This window comes from Falco naumanni, chromosome 10, assembly GCF_017639655.2.
Source record: "Falco naumanni isolate bFalNau1 chromosome 10, bFalNau1.pat, whole genome shotgun sequence".
Lineage (NCBI taxonomy): Eukaryota > Metazoa > Chordata > Aves > Falconiformes > Falconidae > Falco > Falco naumanni.
In genome coordinates this window covers 29,569,344-29,578,580 of record NC_054063.1, presented here as the reverse complement: position 1 = coordinate 29,578,580, position 9,237 = coordinate 29,569,344, and positions in this window count along the sequence as shown.

Genomic DNA, 9,237 nt, shown 5'->3' with positions numbered 1-9,237 from the left:
GTTTAGGCTAACACGGACACTTGAATTTCCCAGTCCTCATAGGAACTGATAAAATTACGGGCAAGTTCCATTGAACGATAGTGGATAATTTTAAAATTGTTCAGAACTAGGTTGTGCATGCAGGACTCAGGCTGGGTATCCAGGAGGGGAGTATGGAGCCGGTGTGCCTGGGGGGTGAGCTACATGCTGGGCTGACACCACCCCTACGGGCACTGTCCGTGGCCCGGGGCTTGCAAAGCGGCTGCTGACTTTGGCCAGCGACACAGTAGCCTCTCCCTGGGGAGGCTGGGGTGGAGGATGACTCAGGGCGTCTGAGTCATGGGGGCTTCCCCGGGGCGAGGCAGGGCTCGCACGCTGCCCTGCCACATGTCCGGGCAGGGGGATGGATGGGGAAGGCAATTCCAGCTCCACCGACCCGCAGCCCCCGGAGTAACCTCCCTCCTGAAGGACCTTAACTCTGAAGCACAGCTACAGGTGAAGGACGGGGCTAAGGTGACACACGGCAGTTGTGAAAGTCGTCCTTATGACATTTTTGTGTGTGCATTTGCTTTCAGGGTCTGTTTTCAGTTCACCAGGGCTACGAACTACAGCAGCCTCCCTGCAAAGTCTGCAATGATGTGAAAACAGAAATGAGCAGTGAGTGGCTGTTGCAGATGACACTGACCTCCTGGCATTTTCGGCTTTTTTCCACCCACCCTTGAAAATCATCTCTAGCCCAAAATGGAACTGTGAGCTATACCACATGCTCTAAATGAAGTGCTAATTAAATACTTCTACTTAATGTAGACAACATTCCTTTGAAAAAACGGTAATGTATTGCAGATGTCGTGAATTCCCCTAGAGAATGATGAAGGGAGCAGTGTACACATTGCATCCCTCTCTAGGAGGTGGGGATGGGACCTGGGTGGTTATGACTGATAAAGCCTGATGCTGAAACAGCACGTGTCTGATCCAAATTCCCACACGTGTTCTCTCACAGTGACCTTGGTATCAGGAATACTGCAGGTGCTTCCATCTGGATATGCACTTTGACACGTGGGAGATAGATGGAGGAGCCGTAGAGCTTGATGGGTACTCAAGAGTCTAAAAGAAAACAGGTAAGAACTGGCAGATGTTGCAGAGAAGGACCTAAACCTCTCTGGGTGGTGGCCCCAGCCGTGCTAGAGGAGCTGGCAAGTGGTCTCTGGCTCAGGCTGTCCCAGTGCAGGACACAGCTTCGCAGCAAGGGAGCTGAAAGGCTTTGAGTTCAGCACATGTGCCAAAGTCCTTCCTGGCAGCAGGAGAAAGGCTGAAAATCCAGCTCCAGCCTAGCTCAAAGTCTCTGCTAAAGTTATTGCTATTGAAATCGCCGTCGAGCTTTAGGTTCCAGGGTCAGCAGCCACCACCAAGCTCAGACGAGCCAGATCATCTAGGTTTTGGGATATGCTTATGCTGTTAATGGACCTGATGTTCAAGTCCATTTCCAAGTCCAGAATTGCCCGTGAGCAGCTTGCTTTCGTGCAAGCTGTGGTGCAGGCTCAAGTCCGGCTCTAGCTCTGTCTTGAGGGAAGAATCTGAGGAAAATGGGTGTCATTGTACAGAGCCAGGCTCCCATCAGGGCAGCCTGGGTGGATTGGACAAAAGCAGGGCTGTGCATACAGGGGTTCAGTTTTCCCGCGTGAATCCCAGGCTTGGATCGAGACACTTTGTATGTCTACCAGACCCAAACTACCAGCAGGCCAATAGTTAGCCAAATAAACGGACAGAAACTTGTGTGTCATGGAGCTTGTCCCCTGCGCCTGTGCTCGTCACACACACGGCCTCTGTCTGCAGGCAGGCTCTGAGACCAAGTCCTCTTGGGGCATCTTTTAAGGGAGGAGATTTTTCTCTTAATCTAGAAGACTAGAAATCCAGGCTGTCCTTTCCGTGACAGTGTAAACCCTTGGGTATCTGAGGGGCTACCTGTGAGACACTGGCCCTTTGAGCTCGGGCTTCAGGGACAGGGCAGGGAGAGGTCCCCGCTGCACGGCAGTGCGGTGGAAAGGGAGCGTTCGGGTCTGACTGCACCCCAGGCACAGAGCGAGTAAGATGGACAGAGCAGGCTAGGAGATCCGGATTTCATGCAGTAATGGTTACTTACACGGCTGGGAAAGGTCTCTGATACTCCAGAGTCTGGATGAAGGAAGGAGCCTGATTAGGCAGAGATTCCAGCTGGGAGAGGAGGGATGTCTGGTCACCTTGGCAGCCCTCTGCACGTTGTCCCTGGCCTGTCCCCACCTCAGTAGCTCTTCCATACCCAGCAGTGGCATCTCAACTATCTCCATGTCCGCTTTCCCCCTCTCATTCCCAGGTACCGTGTGGGGAAAGGTGTGTCCTTGTGCCATTGACAGCAGCCAGTAGAAGACACGGACACCTTGGTCCCCTGACGCCGGAACCCAACCACCCTCTGGCAGCCCCACACTTGGGGCACAGGGAGCAAAGTTCTCCTTGGCAGGAGATTTGGGGGATGAGCCGATCTCAAGCTGGACAGTTTCTAAACAAATTACTTGCGAGGTGCGTGGTAGCTCTAAGTGTCGAATTGTGGGTGCAGCCACTGCAGTCGGTATTTTGGATAGCACATTCAGTTATTATTCACCTCTGGTGAGTGGGAAGGAAGCTTCAAGGTGGGATTTAAGCATGTGGAGGGGTCAGAGCTGCTTTGGGAGCTGCAGTAGGCACCAGCATGAGCCCACAGGGAGCTGTGGTTGTACTGTGTGAAGATACTCCCAGAGATACCAATCAAAAGCAGAAAAAAAAAATCTTCATTTTCATAGTGGCATGGCATTTAATTAGCTCTATCTTTGTTCTTCTTTTGCTGCGGCTGATAACAGCAATGGCTGAACAATATGGAGACAGCTTCAAAGAATTTCTTTATAATAATATGCAGCATCTTACCGTGTAAAGAATACGAATGCTGCTCCTGTAAAAATTCATATAACATTTCCACATTTCTTTCAAGATGGTTCTGCAATGTTGTGAGCACTTTTCAAGGTTTGATGCTCTCTTGGGAGAAAAAGGAGGTAGGAATCTAGGATGATGCAGAAATAAGAAAAAGGGGGAAGAGAAAACAGGTGGCTAGGTGAAGAGGTTTTCTTGGTGCAGTATTATACACGGAGAATGTGAATCCAATTGCCTGTTGCTCTTTGTCACGACCATGTAAAATTCAAAGTACTTTGGTATTTAAATAGTTATAAATTCAGAGATGAGTCATGAAGCAGAGCTGGTATTTTATCCGTGGCCATGTTGGTGAATGGTTTTCTAATACAAGGATCTTATTTCCAGTCTCTCTACTTTAATGGTATTTTTGTTCTCAGATATTTTTTTTTAAGATAAATGGCACAAAATGAATAAAACTAATGCTTCTGGAGCTATCTATTATTACAGGCTTAATTATTTTCTTTTAAAAAAAACACACTGCTACATAGTATTGCAGAGATATTCCAAGTTCTCACACTCCAGAGAGAATTAATCAAGAAAGAAAGAATTACCTTCTGGCTCTACTTCTGCAGGAGACTTCAAGAGGAATTTTTGCTGCTGTTGGTGAGCAGATCTCTGAGCCAAGTCTCATTTTGCACATCTTCTTGCCAAGAGACAATGTGTCATTTGAGTGATAGGCACCGCAAGCATCCTGCACAAGGGAGTGAGTGTTTGGGAGCGCAGAAGAGTGTATCCAGTGGCATGAAGTCAAAAAAAAAAAAAAAAAAAAAAAAAAAGAATCCTGCAAAGTTCAGTCTTGCATGTGGAAATGGATATGATTTTCAATTTTTCAGGTTTAATTCTCTTAGTATTTCTAGGTATGGCAAGCTAGAATAGGCTGAACGTTGTACAATAAATAAGATCATTCACATGAAATGTATTTTGATACAAAATGTTCTCTCTTGCCCTGAAGACAGCCAGCTACTCAAGCAGCCCTTCCACCCCTGGGATAATTTGTAATGGTGTTGTGGTACTTCTCCCCCGAAAGAAGAGTTAAGTTTGAGGGAAGACAGATGCTTGTCCCAAGGAAAGCATTGCTGATGTTAGAGTCAGGGACCCCGAACAGAGGCTGCTTTTGGAAGATCCATGTTGAGGATTGTTAATGCTGGAAAGGGAACTGACTCATCACATCATCAATTCTGCTCCTCTGCCAGTACAGCACAAAACATCTTTTATCATCACACTCTTTCTTCTTCATCTCTTTTTTAAAGGAGTTTTAAACTGTTCAGTGTTCTTGTCTTCCCCTTGTCCAGCCTGTTGCTGTTCTTGGGCTGGTGGTTACAATTTGGGGTGATGGAGCCCCAGGTTGCCCCATGCAGGAGGACTCTTCCCATCCAGGCATTCTCAAGAACAAGCCAGAAGATTAATTCCTTGACTTACGCTTTCACTCCTAGGACTGAGTTGCACACATACCCCTAAGCTTTCCCATCTGAGTTCTTTTTTCTTATTGCTTGCCTTAATCCCCTCTTTCTCTTTGTTGCGGAAAGCACTCTATATCTTAACGGGGACAGCAAGAACACTCTGGCCGCGTAATTGCCACGAAGGCTACAGCTTGGTCCAGACGGTACCAGTTTGCAATGATATTTTTCTGGAGCATGCCAACAACAAGCTGCTGCTGCGAGAGCTGAAACTGCTGCTTTTTTCTGTTCACATCTGCATTTGATTTTCAATCAGAGCGGGTTGGTGAAAAGCCAACTAATCTACAGTGCTTAAGGGGATTTTTGTTTGTTTTTTAAGGGGCTGGTTTGAGCCAAGTTTAGTACCACAGAACTAGTTTTTAATAGATTTTTTTTCCCCCCTGAATTATAAGTACTTTTGGATACAAACTATTTCAAATGGATCTTACGGGAAAATTATTATTCACCATTATTTCTTTGTATCTTGTGTATGACTGTTATGAAGGACCAAGACCTTTCTGTGCCAGGTGTTACAGCACACAACAAGCTGGCAAAGACCATGCCCAGGCCCTTGTGGTGCCGGGGTGCTGTCGGGGAGATGGGTGGCTCCAGCTTTGTGCCCTGGAGCCAGGGAACCACAGAAGTTTGACTTTCGTGAGAACTAGAGGAGGATTTTCCACAGACTTTGTATGAAACTACTGGCATTTTGTTTGGGCTGGTGTCACATCCTCTTCCATTTGCCGCTGTTGTGGCAGATGAAGAATTGGGTTTGTCTTGAAGGTACATGAAAAGTCACTTTTAGTCAGAAAATTCAAAGGAACTGGAAAAGGAACCATCTGGGATTCAACCTTCTTAAGCTCTGGGGGACAAATCTGGTACCAAAGAAAGGAAAAAGTCTTGGATCACGGTGTTTTCACTTTTTTATGGTAATTTTCCTGTGAATCGCAGTAACAGAAAGCACTGATCTGTAACTCGCACAGTCTACAGCAGGACCTCCAGCATCGCTTGCTGTCCTTTATTTACCCAAGGCTTCATAATTTACCCAAGGCTTGATCCATAATACGCTTCCAACAAAATGTTTTAGGTTGAACATACAGTTACTGTTGAAAGGTGCTGAACTAATAACCCTCTAAAACTAGAGTTTCCTCTTAATGCCGGGAGCGTTGGCTGGGGGCACCGGCTGGCTGGGGAAGGGAGCAAATGCATCGCACTGGCCGAAAAGAGGGAGAAGCAGCTGGTGTGACACAAGAGCAGCACCGCGGCCATCAGGGCCCTGTACCTGCACCCCCCTGCGTGCTGGTGCGAAACCAGCGTCAGGGTCCCCTGAGCCCCCCGGCTCAGCCTGTGCGTCCCTGCTGGCCCCCGGTGCTGCCCCACCGGCCGGCACTGCCCGGGGCTGGGGGCGCTGGGGGAGGCACGGCGGGGGGACGGCGGGGCTGGGTGCTGCTCCCGTCTGCCTCGCAGCCCAGCCCGGCCTGCAGCCCTAAGCCCTGCAGCCCCCAGCCCAGTCCTGCAGCCCCCAGCCCAGCCCAGTCCTGCAGACCCCAGCCCAGTCCTGCAGCCCGCAGCCCAGCTCTGCAGCCCTCAGTTCCACAGCCCCCAGCCTCGCAGCCCCCAGCCCTGCAGCCCCCAGCCCAGCTCCGCAGCCTCCAGGCCAGTCCCGCAGCCCCCAGCCCAGCTCCGTAGCCCCCAGGCCAGTCCTGCAGACCCCAGGCCAGTCCCTCAGCCTGCAGCCCAGCTCTGCAGCCCCCAGCCCCGCAGCCCCCAGCTCCACAGGCCCCAGCCCCACAGCCCCCAGCCCTGCAGCCTGCAGCCCCGCAGCCTACAGTTCCACAGCCCCCAGTCCCGCAGCCCCCAGCCCCGCAGCCCCCAGCCCCACAGCCTACAGGTCCGCAGACCCCAGCCCCGCAGCCTCCTTGCTGCATCCCCACAGCCCTGCTCCCTTTAGCGGTGCCGCTTCCAGAGGACGAACTTGGCCCCTCAGCCCGTGGCGGTCACACCCCGGGGGTCTGGCCTCGCTGCCTGCCCGCTGCCTGTAGCTGGTGGGGTTTGCAGCCCAGGTGTAGCCTTTAGCCACGGAAATCCACGGGGAGCTGACACCAGCCTGCGGAGCCAAGGGCTCTTCTCTGCCTTATGCACGCACAGAGTGTTAAACCTTTACCTGTCTCAGCCTTTGGGGGACACTTTTCGGGGGCTTGGATAGCTAGCTTGAGCTGCTTCTGCCGTGCCTGTAGTGCTATCTCTTGCTGCCTTCCCTGCGACACCTAAAACCCTCTTGATATGGTTTGTGCTTGTATCCACTATATTCACCTGTGGATCTGACCTAGGCACCAACGTAGGATAAGTAATTTTAGGGTTTTAATTAAAATCTCTTTCCTTCCTTTATGCTTGGCCTTCAGAAAATGGTTTGGTTTTTTTTTTTTTTTCGGGGCTGTTTTTTTTTTTTTTAAGGAAGGAAGGAAAAGCGTTGAACTTCTGTTTACCTCATTTTGTTTGAACAGAGCCCTGTGTGTTAACCCTCCTCCGCACAATGAAACTCTGTACAGTGAAAATTGGCTGAGTGGGTCCTTATTCAGGATCATTCATCACCATGGCACAGCCTCGTGCAGACATGGCAGATTTACATCAGTGAAACTGAGGAATGAAAACAAAAGGCCCATGATCTGAGGGAAGGGCTGGCGTTATTTATGAAGTGCCAGTAATGTGCTGAGGACTAGATGAAGAGCTAATCAGCCTTGCTCTGCGAGGGTGCTGGTGGCAGGGTGACATGCCACTGAATACTGCAGCAAGGAGAAAAAGCATGTTTGGTACCTCGGGGCTCCTTCAAGGCACTGGTGGTGTGCATTCTGTATGTGACTCTCCCCTTCGGAAGATGGGGAATGCATATGGGAAGGAAGTCTAATGGTGAGTACATACAGCAAAATTCTTTAAGGAAACAGCCTTCCTGGTGCACTTGAGGCCTCAGGACCTTCCCCGTGCTGGGAAGCCACAGGGATAATTTCAGATCCCACTTTGCTCATTTCGTCCAAGCAAAATAAAAGCCAACAAACAGCAGAGGAGATGCAGAGATGGACAGAGAACATGCTTCTTGGAGCCAGCAACTCATCCTCCTTGAGGGGCTCAAATATATGCCTGCCTTCGTGTCTCTCCGCTGTACTTCAGTGAGGGACCAGCAGCAGCTCTGAAGTTGTTGCCCAGGAGCCCAAACCCATAAGCCAGGCTCAGGCCAACTTCATCAGGAGCATCCTTGGGGTGCTGCTGGGCTGGGTGCGGGGGGTGCGGTGCCAGCTGGCACCCACTGCTCATTCACAAATTCTCAGCTTTTTCATAGTGATGGCAATACTTGCCCAACAGCCGGTTGCCAGGCCATGAGGAAGCCTTCTCCCATTCCCTGTATCCTGGTGGTTTTTGTTAAAGGAGAAATTGCATCTCTTGGCGCTGGTCGAGATGAGAGTTGTTCTGGTTTCTGAGGCGTTGCTTTTCGGTGAGTGTCTCCAGCTGCTGCACTCCCCTTCACTCGGGGCACTGACTCATGCTTTTTGCCATCACAATAAGTCTGTTTTCATAAACAAAATTAAGTGCACTCTGTTTATTCATTAGGGAGATTTGAAGTCTCTCAGCAACCAAGAAATATGATTCGTGGGATGAACTCTTTTCCCTCTTCCCCTTTTTTCTTTTCTAACAGCTAAGGGAAAAAAAAAGTTTGGGAAAATACTGGCCCGATGCTATCAGCGGGCTGGTTCTGTGCCTGCTGGTGTGCAACACCATGACTGAGGAAATTATATTGACTACTCAGCTGAGGTTTGTATGCCTCAGAGACTCAGTGCTCTAAAGAGGGATATTTAAAATTGCATAAAGATGAAGAGGAAAAATGGGACAGGTTAATGAACGAGGCTTTAAACAACGCTCCAGGTAAGCACAGCACAGATGATGGGTCCCAGCTTGACAGCCAGAGCGAGAAGCTTGTCTGGCATGTGCCAGTGAATCTCTTGTGGATGGTTTGGGGCAGGACTAGGCATGGGCAAAGCCAAGTGAGGCAGGTTGCCTGATGCCCCAGCACCTGTGTCAGAGCCCTGGTGGCACAGCCAGCTCTGCTGGTGGTCTCCCTGTTGTGTCATCTCACACCCAGCCTCCTCTTCTCCTTCCTACAGTGGCAACACAGCTGGACCCAACCCCTTATCCTAAACAGACAAAATTCAATTTGCCTACAGTGCTGATAGGTTTTAGGCTGGGTCTGCAGCAAAGTGAGAGGCTCATGCAGCCTCACCATGCTGAGACTCCTCGCTTTTGGGTGACGCTCCTCCCTGCTCCAAGGGTCCTGCAATTGCTGCCAGCTGGGACTATTGATGCATCTGTGACATTGATGTTTCTTCATTAAGGACTGCACTAATGCCCGCAATATAGCTTGAGAGAAAAATCTTACTATGATTAAGCCTGAAATAATATTAAATCAGATGGAAACATGTTTGAGTGAGTTCATGGCAACAGGATGGATAAAATTTTTGCAACTGAAACAACCCCTGCGCTCTCAGAACAAGTGTGAAGGCAAGTAGCAACTGAAAGATGGCATTAACCATGTCAAGAGGCAGAATCCAACTAAAATAATAAACAAGCACCTGTAATTCATATGAATTTTAACTCGAGCATCCAGATCTAGAGGTTCTGCACCTTGGTCAGCTGCAGTACTGCAGAGGGAGAAGTGCAAAATGCCAAGTTATGGAGCATTATTAAGACAGGTAAATTCTAATGTGAGCTAAAGAATATGAACGGGATCAGAATTAGCAAGTCCACTCATACCAGCTCATGAATACAGACTTACTCCCTAAAATATATTACCTATTGCCGT